This window comes from Rhipicephalus microplus, chromosome X (assembly GCF_043290135.1).
Source record: "Rhipicephalus microplus isolate Deutch F79 chromosome X, USDA_Rmic, whole genome shotgun sequence".
Classification (NCBI taxonomy): Eukaryota; Metazoa; Arthropoda; class Arachnida; order Ixodida; family Ixodidae; genus Rhipicephalus; species Rhipicephalus microplus.
In genome coordinates, this window is record NC_134710.1 from 451,290,830 (window position 1) to 451,314,729 (window position 23,900).

The window sequence follows — 23,900 nt, forward strand, 5'->3', positions numbered from 1 at the left end:
CCGCGGGCCTTACGGACCCAGTGCTCAGAGAGAGCAGCACGCGCTTGTGGCGGGTGAAGCCACCGGCAGAAGCGTATTGCCATTTACGTTCTGCGTGTCACATTGTCACGGTGTTTAGAGAAAGCGGCGCGCGCTAGATGCTGGTGTAGCCACTTGCAGAAGCGTGTTACCATTTATGTTCCGGGTGCCACATCCACGCGGTGCTCAGAGAGAGCGGTGCCTGCTTGATATGGGTGAAGCTTGTTGCAGAACTGTATTGCCGTTTATATTCCGGGTGCCACATGGACCCAGTGCTCAGAGAGAGTGATACGCGCTCGATAAGGGTGAAGCCAGTTGCAGAAGGGTATTACCGTTTATGTTCCGGGAGCCACATGGCCCTTGTGCTCAGAGAGAGTGGCACGCGTTCGATGCGGCTGAAGCCAATGTTAGAAGCGTATTGCTGTTTACGTGCCTGGTGCCACATGGACCCGGTGCAAAGAGAGAGTGGCTGCGCTCGATGTGGGTGAAGCCAGTTGCAGAAGCGTATAGCCGTTTACGTTTGGGGTGCCACATGGACCCGGTGCTCAGAAAGAGCAGCACACGCTTGTGGCAGGTGAAGCCACCGGCAAAAGCGTAATGCGGTTTATGTACCGCGTGCCTCATGGACCTGCTGCTCAGATAGAGCGGCGCGCTTTCGATGTGGGTGAAGCCACGTGCGGAAGCGTATTGCCGTTTACAATCCGGGTGCGGAATGAACCGGTACTCAGAGAGAGTGTTGCGCGCTCGATGCGGTGAACCCAGTTGCAGAAGCAAATTTCTGTTTAGGTTCTGGGTGCCACATGGACTTGGTGCTCAGAGAGAGTGGCACATGCTCGATGCGGGTGAAGCCACTTGCAGAAGCGTATTGCCGTTTACAATATCGGGGCGACATGGACCCGATGCTCCGTGAGGGCACGCGCTCGATGTGGGTGAAGCTGGTTGGAGCAGCGTATTGCCGTTTACATTCCGGGTGCCACATGGACCCGGTGCTGGGAGAGAGTGGCACGCGCTCGATGCGGGTGAAGCCAGTGGCAGAAGCGTAGGCCGTTTACGTTCCGGGTGCCACAAGGACCCTGTGTTTGGAAAGAGCAGCATGCGCTTGTGGAGGCTGAAGCTACTGGCAGGAGCGTATCGCCGTTTACTTTCCGCGGGCCATACGGACCCAGTGCTCGGAGAGAACAGCACGTCTTCTGGTAGGTGAAGCCAATGGCAGAAGCGTATCACCGAATATGTTTCGCGGCTCTCACGGACCCAGTTTTCAGAAAGAGCAGCACCCGCTTGTGGCGGGTCAAGCCACCGGCAAGAGCATATCACCGTTTACGTTCCACAGGCCTTACGTACCAAGTGCTCAGAGAGAGCAGCACGTGCTTTTGGCAGGTGAAGCCACAAGTAAGAGCGTATTGCCTTTACAGTCCGGGTGCCACAAGGACCCTGTGCTCAGAGAGAGCAGCACGCGCTTGTGGCGGGTGAAGATAATGGCAGAAGCGTAGCGCCGTTCACGTTCCGGGGGTCTTACGGACCCAGTGCTCAGAGAGAGCAGCACGTGCTTGTGGCAGGTGAACCAACGGCCGGAGCGTATCGCCGTTTACATTCCGCGGGTCCTATGGACCCAGTGCTCAGAGAGAGCAGCACGCGCTTGTGGCAGGTGAAGCCACTGGCAGGAGAGTATCGGCGTTTAGGTTACGCAGGTCTTACCGAGCCAGTGCTCAGAAAGAGCAGCATGCGCTCGATGCGGGTGAAGCTAGTTGGAGCAGCGTATTGCCGTTTACATTCCACGTGCCACATAGAGCCGGTGCTCAGAGAGAGTGGTGCTCGCTCGATGTGGGTGAAGCCACTTGCAGAAGCGTATTCTCACGTTTCTTAAGACAAACTTGGTTTAATGGGTTCGTTGAGTCGACTAGCGAAGCAGCAGCTCAGACAGATCGTCTTTGTCTTCTTTCACTCCTGGATCTCATCCAAGGATATCAGTTGGCAATAGTTCCCCCTTTGAAAGCATCGACTCGATGCTCGAAAAGAAAAAATGAAGGCATACACACGCAGATACAGAGAACCAAAAGAGAGAGAGTGCCAAAACTCGCAGTACAACTGAGGAACTTTCGCCAATGCTTGCGCCAAGTGCAAAAAGGAAAGGTAAAAAACACAGGAGAACACGAACAGCAGCATCAGCACAATGTCACGGCATGTCCCAACACGTGAACCACAAGGGCTACTGTGTGAAGTAGTGCTTCAGCCTAACGACATGCATGGTCTCGGGCCGAAGCTCTCGACGAGAAGACGCTGCGCCGTCCGGAAATACCTCGTAGGTAAGATCTGTGACACGTCTAATAACCTTGTACGGTCCAAAATAACGGCTTAGGAGTTTTTCAAATAAGCCTGGTGGTCGGACAGGGGTCCACACCCACACTTGGTCCCCAGGGTGGTAGGTGACGTGTCAATTGCGGAGGTTGTAATGTCGTGCGTCTTCATCTTTTTGGTGACTAGTGTTTATGCGAGCTAGCTGACGAGCTTTTTCGGCGTATTCAGTGTATTGCTCAGCGTCTATAGCAATTTCATTGCTTTGGTCACACGGAAGCATAGCATCGAGCATGGTTCGCACGTTGCGTTCGTAAACGTGCCGGAAAGGCAGAAATCGCGTTGTTTCTTGCGTTGCCGTATTGTATGCAAACGTGATGTATGGAAGAATTTTTTGCCAGGTTTTGTGTTGTACGTCAACGTACATAGACAGCATGTCCGCTATGGTCTTGTTAAGCTTTTCTGTCAGTCCTTTCAATTGCGGGTGATAAGCCATCGTTTTTCGATGACTCGTGCAGCTCAATTTAAAATGTCCTCCATCATTCATGCTATAAATGACGTCCCTCTGTCCGTAATCACGCATGACGGCGCACCACGCAGTAGGACGGTTTGGTGCACGAAGAACTGCGCGACTTCAGAGGATTTGCCATGGGGTAACGCTTTTGTTTCAGCATAACGAGTAAGATAATCTGTCGCAACTATAATCCATTTGTTCCCAGAGGACGACAAAGGGAAGGGTCCAAGAAGGTGCATTCCCACGAAGTCAAACGGTGTCTGTGGTGGTGCGATCGGCTGGAGCAGGCCCGCGGGTCTCACAGGTGGAGTCTTGCGATGCTGGCACTCACAGTAGCCTTTCACGTATCGATGTACACTACTTCATAGTCGCGGCCAGTAATACTGTTGGCGTACTCTGGCGAGAGTTCACGAATAGCTCAAATGTCCTGACGTGGGCTCGTCGTGGAACGCAAGGAGGACCTCGTCCCGCTTTTCGGTAGGAACAACGAGTAGAACGGCTTTGTCGCTACCACGGGCGTTTTTCTTGTAAAGAATTCCTCTTCTTAGACAAAAAGAGGACAGTTCGCGAGCAATGTGTCGAGGGACCTGAGAGTTCCGGCCTTCAAGGGAATCAATAGCTGGGCGTAATTTGTCATCTGCCCGCTGCTTTGACATAAATTCGGAATTGCTTACTGCTCCGAGAAAGGCATCTTCATCCTCGGAGCCCCTGACAGCGTTTCCCACAGGCGCACGAGAAAGCGCGTCGATATCTTCATGTTTGCGCTCTGACCTGTACACAAGCGTAACATCGAACTCCTGCAAACGCAAACTCCACCGAGCGAGACGGCCGGATGGATCTCTGAGAATTGCCAGCCAGCAGAGCGAGTGGTCGTGAGTCACCACTTTGAAGGGACGACCGTAGAGGTAATGCCGAAACTTGGTCGTCGCCCACACGACGGCGAGGTATTCTTTTTCTGATGTAGAATAGTTGGTCTCGGCTCGAGAAATAGTACGACTGGCGTAAGCTATTACATGTTCAACGCCACCCTGTCGTTGTAGAAGGACAACGCCAAGTCCGACGTTGCTGGCATCTGTACGAATTTCTGTACCAGCGTCCTCATCAAAATGGGCAAGAACAGGGGCTGTTTTCATTCTCTGCTGTAGCTCTGTGAACGCTGCATCTTGTTCTGCACTCCAAGTAAAAGGCACGTCATCTCGGGTGAGTCGCGTTAGAGGTTCAGCCATCTTTGAGAATTTGGCGATAAATCGGTGATAATACGCGCACAAACTGAGGAAACGGTGTACTGCTCTTTTATCTGATAAAACAGGGAAGGCGGCGACAGCAGCAGTTTTGTCTGGATCAGGTCGCACTCTATCCATACTACTGACATGTCCCAGAAATTTCAGCTCCTCGTAGGCGAAATGGCAATTTTGGGGTTTCAGCGTGAGTTTAGCTGTGCGAATGGCGTCCGGAACCTTTCTCAGACGCTTCAGATGTTCTTCGAAGCTCTCGGAAAAGATGACCACATCATCGAGGTGGAAAATGAAGCTTTGCCACTTCAAGCCAGCGAGAACTGTGTCCATCATCCTCTGAAAAGTGGCTGGGGCGGAACAGAGGCCGAAGAAAAGAAAACGGAATTCGTAAAGTCCGCCTGGAGTCACAAACGCGGTTTTTTCTCGGTCTCGTTCATCCATTTCAATTTGCCAATAGGCACTCTTTAGATCGATGGACAAAAAATACTTCGCGCATTGTAATCTGTCGAGAGAGTCGTCGACCCGAGGAAGCGGGTAAGCGTCTTTTTTCGTGACGCTATAAAGCTTCCTGTAGTCAATACAAAATCGCAACGTTCCGTCTTTTTTATTCACTAGTACGACTGGCGAGAACCGAGGGCTGCTGCATGATTGAATAATCCCGTCATCGAGCATATCTTTTACTTGTGTCTGAATAGCCGCACGTTCTTTGGAAGAAACGCGATAAGGCTGCTGTCGGATGGGGCGAACGTCATCGTCGGTAATAATTCGATGCTTGGCGAGGTATTTTGACGAACTTGGAAGAAGAGGCGAAGCAAGGCCGAAACTCCCTTAAAAGGTCATGAACTGCAGCCTTTCTCTTGCCTGACAGCGTCGGATTAACGTCGGTGTGGTCTAGAAATTCTTCATTCTCATGCGTTTCATCGGACGCGAAGCACTCAGTGACTTCAGCAACAGGGTCTCCATAGGCTATGTTGGTTCCGCGGGGAAGATGCCGGTGCTCGTAGTTGAAGTTCGTAACTAATAGTTGCGACTGTCCGTTATGGACACGAACAACCCTTCGGGGGCACATACGTCTTGGAGTAGCAGAAGTGATAGGTTGCTTTCAGCCACCACGTCACCGTCCCGGAGGTCTTCACAAGTGACTTCGATGGGAACAGTTGCTCGAGGCGGCAGCGCCAGACTGTCGTCAGGAACACGCAGCGCAGGTCTACGGCAGTTATCAGCGTCTCGATCTCTAACGCCTTGAGTCGAAAAGGTCGCGATGCGTTCACGGAGAATAATCATGGCACCGTATTCCTGAAGGAAGTCCATGCCGATAATCAGCTGACGTGAACAGTCGCGCAGAACGAGGAAACCTGAGCACAAACGTTGACGCACGAATTTTCACTCTCGCCGTACAGCGACCCAGTGGTGTTACAACGTGTCCTCCAGCAGTTCGAATTCGCGTTTCATTCCACGGCGTAATCACTTTCCTGAGATCTTTTGCTAGCCTCCCGCCGATAATCGAGTAGTCTGCACCAGTGTCTATCAATGCATTGACCTGCAAACCGTCAATCAGCACATGTATGTCAAGTGACACGCTGTCACTGGGTTCAGGTGTAGATTTCGGCGTTTCTTTGGCACTGCGATTATTCTCTGATTGAATGTCTTTTGTGTTGCGTGCAAGCGTCGATGGGAGGTCTTCCGCACTTTGAGTCCCAGCGACCTTGCCCCCGAAGGCCGCTGCCTTCAGTTTTCCCAACGAGGGCTTGGAGAGCATTCCCGTGTTGTCACATCGAAACGTGACCCAGTGGCTGCGGGTCTCCTCGGAGATGGTTACCGTGATTGCCATCGTGTAAAGGGTGCACACTGTATCGCGAGATACTCTTCGATATCCCTCGTCCTTCGACCAATTAGGGGACGAGGTGAATTGACGAAAAATCCAAGCAGGCCAAGTTGCCGGTATGGCATTCGCGGTAAATGTGACCAGCCTCATCGCAATGATAGCAGAGGGGTCGTACACCAGAGATCAGACTTGCGCGTCGGTGCACGGCGACAATTGATGTCCAAACCAGCGTGCGCCGACTGAATCCCGACTGACGGCTTCATTGTCTGGATCGAGACGTATGGCACTGTCTGAAGCGGAATCTGCGGCACTGTATCGGGACGTGCGGCACTGGCTGGGTCGGGACTCCTTGACCAGAACGAGGCGTGGCAGATTGCAGAGCTTCCGCGTTCATACGACGGCGACTGTCAGTACACAGGATCCGTTTCCGGATCAACTGATATCAGCGGAAAAGATGGGCATGCAACACCTGTTGGACCTCGTCATGGATGACACTGGTGATTGAACCAACATCAATTTGCCTTGTGCCGTACATCTTTTCTATTTATTCCCGGACGACAGATCGGTTGATCTCGCGAATCCATTCGGGGCACTTGTTTCCAGGGGTGGCTAAAATTTTGGAAGTTGAGGCAGCATTCACTTAACGGTCAAACAGGGCAGACCGTTGGTGCAGTACTCCATTGTAGCCGCTTGTTCCATTATAGCCGCTTCACTGAGGAACTCAGGAGCACTCTCGGGGGGGGGGGGGCTTCGCACCAAACCAGCAAAAAGTCGTTCCTTCACACCACATGTGAGGTGGCGCAACTTTTTTCTTCTGCCATATCATATCAGGTGGCAGTATTGCTGTTTATGGTCCGGGTGCCGCAAGACCCCGGTGCTAAGAGCGAGTGGCACGCTTCAAGCTAGTTGAAGAAGCGTATTGCCGTTTATGTTATGGGTGCCACATAAAGCCGGTTCTCAGAGAGAGCGGCGTTCGCTCGATGCGGGTGAAGCCACTTGCAGAAGCGTATTGCCGTTTACGTTCTGGGTGCCACATGAACCCGGTGCTAAGAGAGAGAGGCGCCTGCTTGATGCGGGTGAAGCCTGTTGCAGAAGCGTATTGCCGTTTGCGTTCCATGTGCCATTTGGACCCGGTGCTCAGAGACAGTGGCACGCGCTCGATATGGGTGAAGCCAGTTGCAGAAGGGTATGGCGTTTACGTTCCGGTTACCACATGGACCCGGTGCTTAGAGAGAGCTGCACGCGCTCGATGCGGGTGAAGCCAGTTGCAGAATCGCATTGCTGTTTACGATCGAGGTGCCAGATAGACCCGGTGCAAAGAGAGTGGCACGCGCTCGATGCGGTGAATGCCAGTTGCAGAAGCGTATTGCCGTTTATGTTCCGGGTGCCACATGGACCCGGTGCTCAGAGAGAGCAGCACGCGCTTGTGGCAGGTGAAGGCACTGGCAAAAGCATAATGCGTTTACGTTCTCGGTACCACATTGACCCGGTGCTCAGAGAGACTGGCACGCACACGATGTTGGTGAAGCCAGTTACAGAAGCGTATTGCCGTTTACGTTCCGGGTGCCACATGGACCCGGTGCTCAAAGACAGCGGCGCACTCTCGATGCGGGTGAAGCCACGTGCGGAAGCGTATTGCCATTTGAATTCCGGGTGCGACATAAACCCGGTAGTTAGAGAGGGTGTCGCGCGCTCGATGCGGCTAAAGCCAGTTGCAGAAGCAAATTGCCGTTTATGTTCTGGTGCCACATGAACTTGGTGCTCATAGACCTGGTACTCAGAGAGATTGGCACGTGCTCAATGCTGGTGAAGCCAGTTGCAGAAGCATATTGCCGTTTACGTTCTGCGTGCGACATTGACCCGGTGCTCAGAGAGAACAGCACACGCTTGTGGCAGGTGAAGCCAGGGGCAAAAGCGTAATGCCATTTACGTCCCGTGTGCCACATGAACCCGGTGCTCACTCAGATAGAGCGGCGCGCTCTCGATATGCGTGAAGCGACATGCGGAAGCGTTTTGCCGTTTACCTTCCGGGTGTGACATGAACCCGGTACTCAGAGAGAGTGTCGCGCGCTGGATGTGGGTGAAGCCAGTTGCAGAAGCAATTTGATGTTCACGTTCTGGGTGCCACATGGACTTGGTGCTCAGAAAGAATGGCACGTGCTCGATGCGGGTGAAGCCAGTTGCAGAAGCATATTACCGTCTACATTCCGGGTGCCACATAGAGCCGGTGCTCAGAGACAATGGTATGTGCTTGGTGCTGCTGAACGCAGTTGCAGAAGCGTACGCCGTTTATGTTCCAGGTGTCACATGAACCCTGTGCTCAGAGAGAGCAGCACACACTTGTGACGGGTGAAGATAATGGCAGAAGCGTATCGCCGTTTACGTTCCGCGGGTCTTACGCACCGAGTGCTCAGAGAGAGCAGCACGCACATGTGGCGGGTGAAGCCAATGGCAGGAGCATATCGCCGTTTACGTTCCGCGGGCCTTACCGACCCAGAGCCAAGAGAGAGCAGCACGCGCTTGTGGCGGGTGAAGGCACTGGCAGGAGCGTATCGCCGTTAACGTCACGCGGGCCATACAGAACTAGTGCTCAGAGAGAGCAGCAGGCGCTTTTCGCGGTTGAAGCCACCGGTAGGAGCGTATCGCCATTTACGTTTCACGGGCCTTACAGACCCAGTGCGCGGAGACAGGAGCACGCGCTTGTGGCGGGTGAAGCAATCAACAGGAGTGCATCGCTGTTTACATTTGGTGAGCCACACGAACCCGGTGCTCAGAAAGAGCAGCATGCGCTTGCGGCGGGTGAAGCTTCTGCCAGGAGCGTATCGCCGTTTACCTTCCGTGGGCCTTACGGACCAAGTGCTCAGAGAGAACAGCACGTGCTTGTTCCGGGTGAAGTCAACGGCAGGAGCGTATCGCCATTTATGTTCCGCGGGTCTTACGGACCCAGTGCTCAGAGAGATCAGCAAGCGCTTTTGGTAGAAGAAGCCACGAGTAAGAGCGTATCGCTGTTTACGTTCCGCGGGCCATACGGACGCAGTGCTCAGAGAGAGCAGCATGCACTTTTGCCGTGTGAAGCCACTGGCAGGAGCATATCGCCGTTTAAGTTCCGCGAGCCTTACGTACCCAATGCTTAGAAAGAGCAGCACATGCTTGTGGTGGGTGAAGCCAACAGCAGGAGCGTATCACTGTTTACGTTGCGCGGGCCCTATGGACCCAGTGCTCAGAGAGAGCAGCACGCGCTTGTGGCGGGTGATGCCACCAGCAGGAGAGTATTGGCGTTTAGGTTATGCAGGTCTTACGGACCAAGTGCTCAGCAAGAGCAGCAGGCGCTCTATACGGGTAAAGCCAGTTGCAGAAGCATAATGCCGTTTACGTTCCACGTGCCACAAGGAGCCGGTGCTCAGAGTGAGCGGCGCTCGCTCGTTGTGGGTGAAGCCACTTGCAGAAGCGTATTGCTTAAGTTCCGGGTGCCACATGGACCTGGTGCTCAGAGGGAGCGGTGCGCGCTCGATGCAGGCAACGCAAATGCAGAAGCGTATTTCTGTTTATGTTCCGGGTGCCACATGGCCCTGGTGCTCAGAGAGAGTGGTGCGTGCTCGATGCGTTCAAGGCCAGTTGCAGAAGCGTATTGCCATTTACATTCCGGCTAATACATGGAGCCGGTGCTAAAAGAGAGTGGCACGCTCTCGATGCGGGTAAAGCCAGTTGCAGAAGCGTATTGCCGTTTATGTTCTGGGTGCCACATGGAGCCGGTGCTCAGAGAGAGCGGCACTCGTTCGATGAGGGTGAAGCCACTTGCACAAGCGTATTGCCGTTTACGTTTCGGGTGCCACATGAACCCGGTGCTAAGAGAGAGCGGCGCCTGCTTGATGCGGGTGATGCCTGTTGCAGAAGCATATTGCCGTTTGCGTTCCGGGTGCCACATGGACCCGGTGCTCAGAGACAGAGGCACGCGCTCGATATGAGTTAAGCCAGTTGCAGAAGGGTATGGCGTTTACGTTCCAGTTACCACATTAACCCGTTGCTCAAAGAGAACTGCACGCGGTTGATGCAGGTGAAGCCAGTTGCAGAAGCGTATTGCCGTTTACGATCCAGGTGCCAGATGGACCCGGGTGCACAGAGAGAGAGTGGCACGCGCTCGATGCGGGTAATGTCAGTTGCAGAAGCGTATCGCCGTTTATGTTCCGGGGGCCACATGGACCCGGTGCTCAGAGAGAGCCACACGCGCTTGTGACAAGTGAAGCCACTGGAAAAATCGTAATGCGTTTACGTACCACGTGCCAAATGGACCCGGTGCTCAAAGAGAGCGGCGCGCTCTCGATGCGGATGAAGCCACGTGCGGAAGCGTATTGCCGTTCACAATCTTGGTGCGACACAAACCCGGTACTCGGAAAAAGTGCCGCGTGTTCGATGCGGGTGAAGCCACTTGCAGAAGCGTATTGCCGTTTACGTTCCGGGTGCCACATTGACCTGGTGCTCAGAGAATGGTGCGCGCTCGATGCGTGCAAGGCCAGCTGCAGAAGTGTACTGCTGTTTACGTTTCGGGTGACACATGGACTCGGTGCTCAGAGAGAACGGAACGCGCTCTTTGCTGGTGAGCCAGTTGCAGAAGGGTATAGCCCTTTACGTTCCGGGTAGCACATGGACCCGCTACTCAGAGAGAGTGAGTGGTGTGCGCTCGATGCGGGTGAAGCCATTTGCAGAAGCGTATTGCCTTTACGTTCCGGACGCCACATCAACCCGGTGCTCAGAGAGAGCAGCACGCGCTTGTGGTGTGTTAAGCTACCGGCAGAAGCGTATAGCCGTTTACGTTCCGCGGGCCTTACGGACCCAGTGCTCAAAGAGAGCATCATGCGCTTTTGGCACGTGAAGCCGCCAGTAAGAGCGTATCGCCGTTTACGTTCTGCGGGCCATACGGACCGTGTGCTCAGAGAGAGCAGCACGTGCTTGTGGCGGGTGAAGCCCACGGCAGTAGAGTATCGGCGTTTATGTTTCCCGGGCCTTACGGAGCCGGTGCTCAGAGAGCGGCGCTCGCTTGATGTGGGTGAAGCCTCTTGCACAAGCGTATAGTTGTTTGTTTACGTTCCGGGTGCCGCATTGACGTGGGGCTCAGAGAGAGTGGTGCGTGCTCGATGCGGGCAATGCCAGCTGCAGAAGCGTATTACTGTTTACGTTCCGGGTGCCACATGGACCCTGTACTCAGAGAGAGTGGCACGCGCTTGTGGCGTGTGAAGCCACCCACAAAAGCGTATTGCCATTTACGTCCCGTGTGCCACATGGACCCTGTACTCATAGAGAGTCACTTGCAGAAGCGTAGTGCCGTTTACGTTCCGGGTGCCACATTGACCTGGTGCTCAGAAAGAACAGCACGCGCTCGATGATGGTGAGCCATTTTCAGAAGGATATTGCCGTTTACGTTCCAGGTTCCACACGAACCCGGTGCTCAGAGAGAGTGGCACACGTTCGACGCGGGTGAAGCCGCTTGCAGAAGCGTATTGCCATTTACATTCCGGGTCCCACATAGAGCTGGTGCTCAGAGAGAGCGGCACGTGATCGATGCCGGTGAAGGCACTTGCAGAAGCGTATAGCCATTTACGTTATGGCTACCACATGGACCCGGTGCTCAGAGAGAGTGGCACGCACTCGATGCGGCTGAAGCCAGCTGCAGATGCGTATTCTCGTTTACGTTCAGGGTGCCGCATGGATCCAGTGCTCACAGAGAGTGTCGCGCACTCGTTGCGGCTGAAGCCAGTTGCAGAAGCTATTCGCCGTTTACGTTCTGGTGCCACATGGACTTGGTGCTCATAGACCTGGTACTCAGAGGGAATGGCACGTGCTCAATGCTGGTGAAGCCAGTTGCAGAAGCATATTGCCGTTTACGTTCTGCGTGTGACATCGAGCCGGTGCTCAGAGAAAGGGGCACGCGCTCGATGCGGGTGAAGCCAGTTGCAGAAGGGTATAGCCATTTATGTTGCGGGAGCCACATGAACCAAGTGCTCAGAGAGAGTGGCACACGCTCGATGCGGGTGTATCCACTTGCAGAATCAAATTGCCGTTTACGTTCGGGGTGCCACCTGGACCCGGTAATCAGAGAGAGCAGCACACGCTTGTGGCAGGTGAAGCCACCGGAAAAAGCTTAATGCCATGTACGTCCCGCGTGCCACATGAACCCGGTGCTCAGAGAGAGTGTCGCGCGCTCAATGTGGGTGAAGACAGTTGCAGAAGCCTATGGCCGTTTACGTTCTGGGTGCGACATGGACCCGATGCTGAGAGAGGAGCACGCGCTCGATGCGGCTGAAGGTAGTTGCAGCAGCGCATTGCCGTTTACATTCCGGGTGCCACAAGGACCCGTTGCTCAGAGAGAGTGGCGCGCGCTTGATGCGGGTGAAGCCAGTGGCAGAAGTGTAGGCCGTTTACGTTCCGGATGCCACATGGACTCTGTGCTCAGAGAGAGCAGCACGCACTTGTGGCGGGTGAAGATACTGACAGGAGCGTACCGCCGTTTATGTTCCGCGGGCCTTACAGACCCAGCGCTCAGAAAGAGCAGCACGCGCTTGTGGCGGGTGAAGCCACCGGCAGGAGCATATCGCCATTTACGTTCCTCGGGCCCTATTGAGCCAGTGCTCAGAGAGGCAGCACGGGCTTGTGGCGGGTGAAGACACCGGCAGGAGAGTATCGGCGTTTAGGTTACGCAGGCCTTATGGACCCAGTGCTTAGAGAGAGCAGCATGCGCTCGATGCGGGTGATGCCAGTTGCAGAAGCGTAATGCCGTTGACGTTTCGCGTGCCACATGGAGCCGGTCATCAGAGAGAGCAGCGCTCGCTCGATGCGGCGACCCACTTGCAGAAGCATATTGCCGTTTATATTCCGGGTCCCTACTGAAACGTTCCGTATGCGAGTCCAATAATTCCATATGTTTCCGTAAAAAATACATATGTTTCCTATATATTTTCCATATATTTCCGTAAGATTCTTACGGAAACATACGGAATTATTGGACATCGCATACGGAACGTTTCAGTAGGGGTGCCACATTAACCCGGTGCTAAGAGAGAGCGGCGCCTGCTTGATGCGGGTGAAGCCTGTTGCAGAAGCGTATTCCCGTTTTCGTTCCGAGTGTCACATGGACCCGAGGCTCAGAGACACTGGCACGCGATCGATATTGGTGAAGCCAGGTGCAGAATGGTATAGCGTTTACGTTCTGCGGGCCCTTTGGACGCAATACTCAGAGAGGGCAGCATGCGCTTGTGGCGGGTGAAGCTTGTCACGGACGGCTATTTTTGGCGACACCACGTAACGGCAATTAACGGGCGCCGTACTCTCCGTTTGACCGTGAGAAACGGCGGCACATGAAAGGGAACCGATAAGTGCAAAATGGGGTGCTCTCTTTAGAATGTCGCCGCCGACGGTTAATCCTTTTGTAACTATGGCGGCGTCTGCAAGGTCGTAGAAGGCCGCGGTATACCCCGAAAAAGGATTAGACTACAAGACGTACCGACTGAGAGCTAAGTGGTTGACCGTTCCCACGGGGAAAAGCGTGGGAAACGCTCTGGTGGCCAAGCCGTATGAAAACAACCCGACAGGTTGTCACTCTCGCTAGTTGCGGGCCCTCTCCCAATTAAAAAAGAGGTGAGGTGAAAATATTTTTGGGGTGGAGTTTCCCCTCAATTAAGCGCACCTGATTGGACCCAGGTAGAGGTCTCTTGTCCCCAAGGAAGAGAGCGAGGAGACACGAGGTTATTTAAGCGCAGGATTTTGCCTTGCTAGAGAGACTAGTCACTGACCAAGATGGTGTAGAAACAGATCAACAAGCATCTCTTCTAGAAGTTTTTAGTGTGATCTGTATCGGCTGGCCACATAAACTTAGCCGTTCGTCTAGCTGTGACGCGATGTTAACGTCTGCAACGTAGACATCGGGACTTCGCTTCGACTTAGCTCAACCTGCTCGAAGTCACCTGCAAGCACTAGCCTCCCGGAGCCACCAGCGTTGCAACACTGCCAACATTGCAGTCGTGCCAGAACTCTCTTCGACTTCTCGCACCCGATCGTCGGGGACACAACGCTGCCGGTCATCACACGTATGCCTTCACCTGTTTATAGCTTCGAACTTTCTACTCCGTATTTCTATTGTTGTTAGTTTGTGTAGTTCGTGATGGTTCTCTCGCGTAAGCTGATTTATTGTTTTGTATACATTTTTTTTGTTGCATCAAGTGTTGATGTGCTTTGTTAGTTGTATTGAAGTGTTGTATTATATCCCGTTTGCTGCAATATCACTAGAGTAAAGTTGTTTTGTTTTCTCACGTCTCTGATCTCTTCACTGTCTCTGCTTGCGTGCGGAACGAACCAACCTGCTGTCATTCCCGTCACCGACTTCGCGCTGGCGACGCTAGAGTGGCAGCTTGTAACAAAGCTACTGGCCGGAGCGTATCACCCTTTACGTTCGCGGGCCTCACGGACCCAGTGCTCTGAAAGAGCAGAACATGCTTGTGGCGGGTGAAGGCACCGGCAGGAGAGTATCGGCATTTAAGTTCTGCAGGCTTTATGGAACCAGTGCTCAGAGAGAGAAGCATGCATTCGATGCAGGTGAAGCCAGTTGCACAAGCGTATTGCCGTTTACGTTCCGGGTGCCACATGGACCCGGTGCTCAGAGAGAGCAGCACGCGCTTGTTGCGGGTGAAGCAACTGGCAGGAGCATATTGCCGTTTATGCTCCGTGGGCCTTACGGATCCAGTGCTCAAAGAGTGTCGCCCGGTACTCAGAGAGTGTGAACCCGGTACTCAGAGAGTGTCGCACGCTCGATGCGGATGAAACCAGTTGGAGAAGCAAATTGCCGTTTTCGTTTCGGTGCCACATGGGCTTGGTGCTCAGAGAGAGTGGCACGTGCTCAATGCGCTTGAAGCCAGTTGCAGAAGCCTATTGCTGTTTACGGTCGGGTGCCACATAGACCCGGTGCTGAGATAGAGGGGCACGCGCTCGATACGGATGAAGCCAGTTGCAGCAGCGTATTGCCGCTTACGTTCCCTGTGCCACATGAACTCGGTGCTCAGAGAGAGTGGCATGCGCTCGATGCTGGTGAAGCTAGTTGGAGAAGCGTATTGCGGTTTACGTTCCGGGTTTCACATGGACCCGGTGCTCAGAGAGAACAGCACGCGCTTCTGTTGAGTGAAGCCACCGGCAGGAGCGTACCGCCGTTTACGTTCTAGGGGCCTTACAGACCCAGTGCTCAGAAAGAGCAGAACGCCCTTGTGAAGGGTGAAGCCACCGTCAGGAGAGCATTGGCGTTTAAGTTCCGCGGACTTTAGCGACCCAGTGCTTAGAGAGAGAAGCACGCACTCGATGCGGGTGAAACCAGTTGCAGAAGCGTATTGCCGTCTAAGTTCCGGGTGCCACATCGACCCGGTGCTCAGAGGGAGTCGCGCACGCACAATGCGGGTGAAGCCAGTGGCAGGAGCGTCGGCAGTTTACGTTCCGGGTGCCACATGTACCTGGTACTTAGAGAGAGCAGCACGCGCTCGATGCGGATAAAACCAGTTGCAGATGCTAATTGCCGTTAGGTTCCGGTGCCACATGGGCTCGGTGCTCAGAGAGAGGGGCACGCGCTCGATTTTGGTGAAGTCAGTTGCAGCAGCGTATTGTCGCTTACGTTCCGTGTGCCACATTGACCCGGTTCACAGACAGAGGGGCACATGCTCAATGCGGGTGAAGCCACCGGCAAAAGCGTATTGCCGTTTATGTCCGCATGCCACATGGTCACGGTATTTATAGAGAGCGGCGCGCGCTCGATGCCGGTGAAGCCGCTTGCAGAAGCATAATGCCGTTTACGTCCTGCGTGCCACATGGACCCGGTGCTCAGAGATAGCGGCGTGCTCTCAATGCGGGTGAAGCCATGTGCGGAAACGTATTTCCGGTTACATTCCGGGTGCGACATGAACCCAGTACTCAGAGAAAGTGTCGCGTGCTCGATGCGGGTGATGCCAGTTGCAGAAGGAAATGTCCATTTACGTTCCGGGTGCAATATGAACTTGATGCTCAGAGAGATTGGCACGTGCTCGATGCGGGTGAAGCCAGTTGCAGAAGCGTATCGCCGTCTACATTCCTGGTGCCACGTAGACCTGGTACTCAGAGAGAATGGCACGTGCTCGATGCTAGTGAAGCCAGTTGCGGAAGCATATTGCCCTTTACGTTCTGGGTGCGACGTAGACCCGGTGTTCAGAGAGAGTGGCACGCGCTCATTGCGGATGAAGCCAGTTGCAGAAGCGTATTGCCGTTCATGTTGCGGGTGCAAATTGTACCCGGTGTCAGAGAGAGGGGCACGGGCTTGTGGCGGGTTAAGCCACCGGCAAAAGAGTATTGCCGTTTAGATCCCACGTGCCATATGAACCCTGTGCTGGGTGCTGGGTCTGCGCGCACTTGATGCGGGTGAAGTGGCACGCGCTCGATGTTGGTGAAGCCACTTGCAGAAGCGTATTGCCGTTTATGTTCCGGGTGCCCCACAGACCCGGTGCTCAGAGAGAGTGTCGCGCGCTTGATGCGGGTGAAGTCAGTTGGACAAGCGTATTGTCGTTTACGTTCTGGGTGCCACATGGAACCGGTGCTCAGAGAGAGGAGCACGCGCTTGTGGCAAGTGAAGCCACCGGCAGAAGCATAATGTCGTTTACGTACCACGTGCCACATGGACCCGCTGCTCATAGAGAGCGGCGCGCGGTCGATGCGGGTGAAGCCACTTGCAAAAGCGTATTGCCGTTTACGTTACAGATGCGACATGGACTCGGTGCTCAGAGAGAGTGGCACGTTCTCGATGTTGGTGAAACCAGTTGCAGAAGCAAATTGTTGTTTACGTTCCTGGTGCCACTTGGTCTCGGTGCTCAGAGAGAGTGGCACGTGCTCGATGCAGGTGAAGGCAGTTGCTGAAGCATATTGTTACAGGGAAGATTTATTCACCGAGAGCTGGCCTTGTTAACGGTATAGGGAGCACACAGTCAAGCAGGCCAACGGGAGAAGCTCGAGAGCTCAACCCACAACAACCACGTTGTCGTCTTTTTCATTTGGGTGCCAATTCAGCTGTGTCGGGGCGACAGTTCCTTACACTTATCTTCACCCCGGCCCGTAAGGCACCGTCTCGGTGGCTGTTAAATGAGCGAGTTGGCGTTGTAGGGCTTGAGACGAGAAACATGGACTACCTCCGTTCTGGGTGCAGCAGCTGACGGGTTTGTGGTAGCGGCAATCTCGTAGGTCACAGGTGTGACCTGATGAATGACTCGGTAGGGCCCAGCGTATCACGATGGTAGTTTCTCACAGAGGCCAACGCGTTGAAATGGGAGCGACAGGAGAACAAGAGAGCCCGCAGAAAAAACGGCATCTCTCTGTCGACGGTCATAAACGGACTTCTGTGCTGTTTGCGACGACGATAACCGAGCGCGTGCTACTGCGCGTGCCGTCAAGGCCTGGGTGATCACATCCTGAGCGTACGAAGTTGAGGATAGGTGGTCGGATAAAAGCAGTGTGTCAAAGGGAAGAAAGGGATGACGTCCGAAGAGTAGATAAAAAGTGGAGTAGCCCGCTGTTTCATGACGTGACGAGTTATAGGCGAAGGTTACAAACGGCAGAGCTATGTCCCAATCAGTGTGGTCGGTAGATACGAACATGGCAAGCATGTCTGTCAATGTGCGGTTTAGGCACTCCGTAAGGCCGTTAGTCTCAGAATGGTAAGATGTGACGGGTAGCACAAGATCGCAGTAGATCATCAACCCCACGAGAGAGAAAGTAGCGACCACGGTCTATGAGCGGGTGAGACGGAGCGCCATGCTGGGGAATGATGTCGTACAGCAAAAAGTCGGCAACGTCGGTTGCGCAGCTGGATGGTAGTGATCGAGTGATTGCATACCGAGTGGCATAGTCTGCGGCCACTGCAATTCATTTATTTCCAGTTTTAGAAGTAGGAAAGGGGCCTAGCAAGTCCAACCCCACTCGAGAAAATGGCTCGGCAGGAACTTCAATAGGTTGAAGAAGACCGGCAGGGGGAGTCGTAGGCTTCTTTCGGCGCTGGCAGAGGTTGCATGATGCGACGTAACGGCGAACAGAGCGGTAGAGGTCCTTCCAGAATACTCGTCGTCGAATGCGGTCGTACGTTCTGGAGACTCCTAGATGTACAGCAGTTCGAGCGTCGTGGAATTGTCGCAGAACATCCTTTTGGCGGGTGATGCAGTATGACGAGTAAAAGTTCTGCGCCGTCGGGGTGTAAGTGGCGGCGCTACAAAACGTTGTCTTGAACTAGGTATCTGCTAAGATAAGGGTCAGCATAACGCGATCGAAGGTGGTCGATGATGGTGAGCAGCGAAGGATCTCGGTGCTGTTTGTCGGCCACGTTCAGAAAGTCAGTGATGGCTAAAACGCAGGCATCGGATTCGAAATTATTGGAGCTTGATGGATCAACGGGTTGCCGGGATAAGCAGTCAGCATCGCTGTGCAGCTTTCCAGATTTGTAAACAACCGAGAACGTGTACTCCTGTAATCCAAGTGCACATCGGCCGAGTATTCCTGTAGGGTTCTTAAGCGTTGACAGCCAGCAAAGCGCATGATGGTCCGTGACGACTGCGAACGGACGTTCGTATACTACGGACGGAATTACGCAATAGCCCAAACGAGGGCTAAGCATTCCCGCTCAGTGATGGAATAATTTTGTTCCGCTTGCGACACAAGGTGGCTAGCGTAGGCTATCACACGGTTGGTTCCATTCTGTATCTGAGCGAGTGCAGCACCAATGCCATGGCCGCTTGCTTCGGTGCAAAGCTCTGTTCGAGCTGCTGGATCAAAATGAGCCAACACAGGTGGTGATGTGAGGGCGGCAATTAGCGACGCGAAGGAACGTTCTTGGTCTCTTCCCCAAGAAAAGGCCACATTCTTTTTGAGGAGATCTGTGAGGGGCCTAGCAATATGCGCGAAGTTGAAGACAAAGCGGCGGAAGTATGAGCAGAGCCCAATAAAATTGCGAACCTCTTGTGTGGAACGCGAAAGCGAGAATTCTCGGACTGCACGGACTTTGTCAGGGTCGGGTTGAACACCAGTGGCATCAACAAGGTGGCTGAGTAGTTTAATCTGCCGGCGCCCAAATGAGCATTTCGAAGAATTCAGTTGGAGACCAGTGCAACGAAAAACGTCGAAAATTGCCGAGAGACGAGACAGGTGGCTTTTGAAGGAGGGCGAGAAAATGACTACATTATCCAGATAGCAAAGGCAGGTAGACCTTTTGAAACCGCGAAGAAGAGAGTCCATCATACGCTCAAAAGTAGCCGGGGCCTTGCACAACCCAAAAGGCATGACCTTGAATTGGTAAATGCCATCGGGTGTGATGAATGCTGGCTTCTCGCGGTCGTGGTCGTCGACCGAAACTTGCCAGTATCCGCATCGAAGGTCAAGGGACGAGAAATATTTGGTGCCGTGGAGGCACTCGAGCGCATTATTGATTCGCGGTAAAGGATAAACATCCTTCTTGGTGATCCGATTCAGGTGGCGATAGTCGACGCAAAAGCACCAGGTGTTGTCCTTCTTTTTAACTAAGACCACAGGGGATGCCCAAGGACTCGATGAAGGCTCAATGACGTCTTTACTCAGCATTTTCTCGACCTCCGTTTGTATAACTTGGCGCTCAGCATGTGACACGCGATAAGGGCGTTTGTGGAGTGGACTGGCGTCGCCGGTGTCGATGCGGTGGGTTACGGCACTTGTGCGGCCCAGGGGACAGTAGTCGACGTCAAAGATGTCCAGGTAGAAAAAGAAACACCCCGGAGCGCTGCAACTTGGGAAGGTAAGAGGTCGCTAGGTATCATTTTGTCGAGGAACGTCTTATATTGCGACGTAATGACAGGTTTTTCCATGGTCTTAGTGTCAGGGGTAAAAGAACAAATCGAACATTCATCAAGCGTGGAAAGATTGGCTAAAGTGATCCCTTGGGGAATAACTTGGGATGACGTAGAGAAGTTCAGAACTGGAAGTATCACCGTGTTGTTAGCAACAACCACTATAGTATGGGGTAGTGCGATGTGGTGTGTAAGGGTCAAATCAATGAGGGGAGCCACCAGATAGTCTCCATCAGGAACGGACAGGAAGGACGACATAGAAATGTGCATAGCAGCTTGGGGTGGTAGCCGTAGAGACTCCGCGGATCGTAGCCGAGTGCGACTTGGAGGAGTGAAATCGGTGCACAAAGGCAATTCGAGCCGTAAGATACTGGTAGAACAATCGATGAGGGCGGAGTGGGTGGTTAAGAAGTCAATTCCAAGGATGACATTGTGTGGGCAAGCATTGTGTGGGCAAGCATCGAGGACTGCGAAGAGAATGGAAGTGTGGTGGCCAGCGACAGTAACGCGGGCAGTGCACATACCGAGCACCGATGTTCGACTTCTGTTGGCAACTTGAACAGTAGAGAACATAGCCGGTGTGAGAACCTTTTTCAGGCGAAATGGAAGTGTAGAACTCATAACAGATACTTGGGCACCAGTGTCAATAAGAGCAGGAATGGCGTGGCCATCAACAAACACCCGAAGTGCATTGCGTCTTGAATTTGTAGCTGGTTGAGGGTTTTCGTTCCAAGTAATCAATGCAGCGCCACCTCCAGGAGCTGCAATCATCAGTTTCCCGGGGAATGGCCAGAATAAGCCAGTGACGGAGAACGGCGGCGTTGAAGGGAGCGTGACGGTCAACCCTGAGGTGACGGCGAGCGGCTAGACCAGTTTTTTTGGGCGACGACGTCAGCGTAGGACAGTTCGGAGCGTGGAGATGAACGGCGAGCTAAAGGGTCCTGACTATGGTCTTACGGAAAACCGTGGTGCGAATAGTGTCCACGGTCCTGACGGCGGTCGACATTAAGAAAGCTTGGCCGCAAATACCACCTGTTGCGGCAATGGCGGGGGATGTGCCCAACTAGAGAGCAAGAAAAGCAGATGGGTCGATCATCGTGCGTGCGCCACTCAGATGGATTTCGGTAGCGTGGTGGAAACCGAGGAGTCGCAGCTGCCGCAGCGACAAGTTAGCAAGACCAGCTCTCGGTGAATAAATGTACCCCGCACCTCCACGAAAAGATGTTACGTGGAAGATTTATTCACCGAGAGCTGGTCTTGCTAACGGCTTAGAGAGCGCACAGCCAAGCAGGCCAACGGGAGAAGCTCGAGGGTTGAACCCACAACAACCACGTTGTCGTCTTCTTCATTTGGGTGCCAATTCAGCTGTGTCGCGGCGACAGTTCCATACACGTATCAATACTGCCGTTTACGTTGTGGGTGCCACATAGTCCCGGTGCTCAGAGAGAGGGGCACGCGCTCGATACGGGTGAGGCCTGTTGCAGAAGCGTATTGCCGCTTACGTTCAGGGTGCGTATGGACCCGCTGCTCCGAGAAAGCAGCACGTCTTTGTGGCGGGTGAAGCCAGTACAGAAGCATATTGCCATTTACATTCGGGGTGCAAATTGGACCCGTTGTTCAGAGAGAGTGGCACGCGCTTGATGCGGGTAAATCCAGGTGAAGAAGCGTATTGTGGTTTAGGTTCCGGGTGCCACATGGACTCGGTTCTCAGAGAGAGCAGCACGCGCTTGTGGCGGGTGAAGCCACAGACAGAAGCGTATTGCTTTTTACGTTCCACGTGCCACATGGTCACGGTGTTTAGAGAGATCGGCGCGCGCTCGATGTGTGTGAAGCCAGTTGCAGAAGCGCATTGCGTTTACGTTACGGGTGCCACACGGACCCTGTGCTCAGACAGACTGGCACGCGCTCGATATGGGTGAAGCTAGTTGCAGAAAAGTATTGCCGTTTTGTTCCAGGTGCCTAATAGGCCCGGCGCTGAGAGGGCGTGCCACGAGCTTCTGGCGGGTGAAGCCACCGGCAAAAACCTATTGCCATTTACGTCCCACGTGCAACATGGACCCGCTGCTCAGAGAGAGCGGCGCGTGCTCGATGCGGGTGAAGCCACTTGCAGAAGCGTATTGCCGTTTATGTTACGGGTGCCACATGGTCCCGATGCTCAGAGAGAACAGCGCGCGCTCCATGCGGTTGAATCCAGTTGCAGAAGCATGTCGCCGTTTAGGTTCTGGGTGCCAAATGGACCCGGTGCTCAGAGAGAGTGGCACGTGCTCCTTGCGGGTGAAGCCAGTTGCAGAAGCGTATTGCCGTTTACATTCTGGGTGCCACATAGTCCCAGTGCTCCGAGACAGGGGCACGCGCTCAATACAGGTGAAGCCTGTTGCAGAAGCGTATTGCCGCTTACGTTCAGGGTACCACAATGACCCACTGCCCAGAGAAAGCAGCACGTCTTTGTGGCGGGTGAAGCCAGTTGCAGAAGCGTATTGCCATTTACAATCGGGGTGCAAATTGCACCCGTTGTTCAGAGAGTGGCACGCGCTCGTTGCGGGTGAAGCCTGTTGCAGAAGCGTATTGCCGCTTACGTTCAGGGTGCGCATGGACCCGCTGCTCAGAGAAAGCAGCACGCCTTTGTGGCGGGTGAAGCCAGTACAGAAGCATATTGCCATTTACATTCGGGGTGCAAATCGGACCCGTTGTTCAGAGAGAGTGGCACGCGCTCGATGCGAGTGAAGCCAATTGCAGAAGCATATTGCCGTTTACGTTTCGGGTGCCACATAGTCCCGGTGCTCAGAGAGAGAGGCACGCACTCGATACGGGTGAAGACAGTTGCAGAAGCGTATTGCCGCTTACGTTCAGGGTGCCTTATGAACCCGGTGCTCAGCGAAAGCAGCACGCCTTTGTGGTGTGTGAAGCCAGTAGCAGAAGCGTATTGCCGTTTACGTTCCGGGTGCTAGTTGGACACGTTGTTCAGAGAAAGTGGCACGCGCTCGATGTGTTTAAGCAATTTGGAGAAGCGTATTGCGGTTTACGTTCCGGGTGCCACAAGGACCCGGTGCTCAGAGAGAGCAGCACGTGCTTGTGGCCGGTGAAGCCACTGGCAGAAGCGATTTACTGCTTACATTCCGCGTGCCACATGGTCTTGGTGCTTAGAGAGAGCGGCGCACGATCGTTGCGGGTGAGGCCAGTTGCAGAAGCGTATTGCCGTTTACATTCAGGGTACAACATGGACCCGGTACTCAGAGAGAGTGGCGAACGCTCGATGCGGGTGAAGCCACTTACAGGAGCGTATTGGCGTTTACGTTCCGGGTGCCACAAGAACCCTGTACTCAGAGAGAGTGTCACGCGCTCGATGCGGGTGAAGCCATTTGCAGAAGCGAATTGCCGTATTCGTTCCAAGTGCCACATGGACTCGGTGCTCAGAGAGAGTGGCACGTGCTCGATGTGGGTGAAGCCAGTTGCAGAAGCGTATTGCCGTTTACGTTGCGGGTGCAAAACGGACCCGGTGTCAGAGAGAGGGGCACGCGCTTGTGGCGGGTGAAGCCACCGGCAAAAGCGTATTGCCGTTTACATCCTGCGTGCCACATGGACCCAGTGCTCAGAGACAGCGGCGCGCGCTCGATGCAGCTGAAGGTACTTGCAGAAGCTTATTGCCGTTTACGTTCCGTGTACGCCATGGACCCAGTGCTCAGAGAGTGTCGCGCGCTCGATGCGGGTGAAGCCAGTGGCAGAAGCATATAGATCTTTACGTTCTGGGCACCACATAGACCCGGTGCTCAGAGAGAGAGGCACGCGCTCGATACAGGTGAAGCTAGTGTCAGAAGCGTATTGCCGCTTACGTTCTGGGTGCCACATGGACCCATCGCTTAGAGAGAGTGGCACGCGCTTGATGCTTGTGAAGCCATTTGGTTGGAGAAGCGTAAAGCGTATTGTGGTTTACGTTCCGGGTGCCACATGGACTCGGTGCTCAGAGAGAGCAGCACGCACTCTTGGGGGTGTAGCCACCGGCAGAAGCGTATTGCCGTTCACGTTCCGGGTGCCACATGGACCCGATGCTCAGAGAGACTGGCACGCGCTCGATGTGGGTGAAGCTAGATGCAGAAGCGTATTGCCGTTTTGTTCCAGGTGCCACATGGGACCAGTGCTCAGAGAGAACGGCGCGCGTTCGA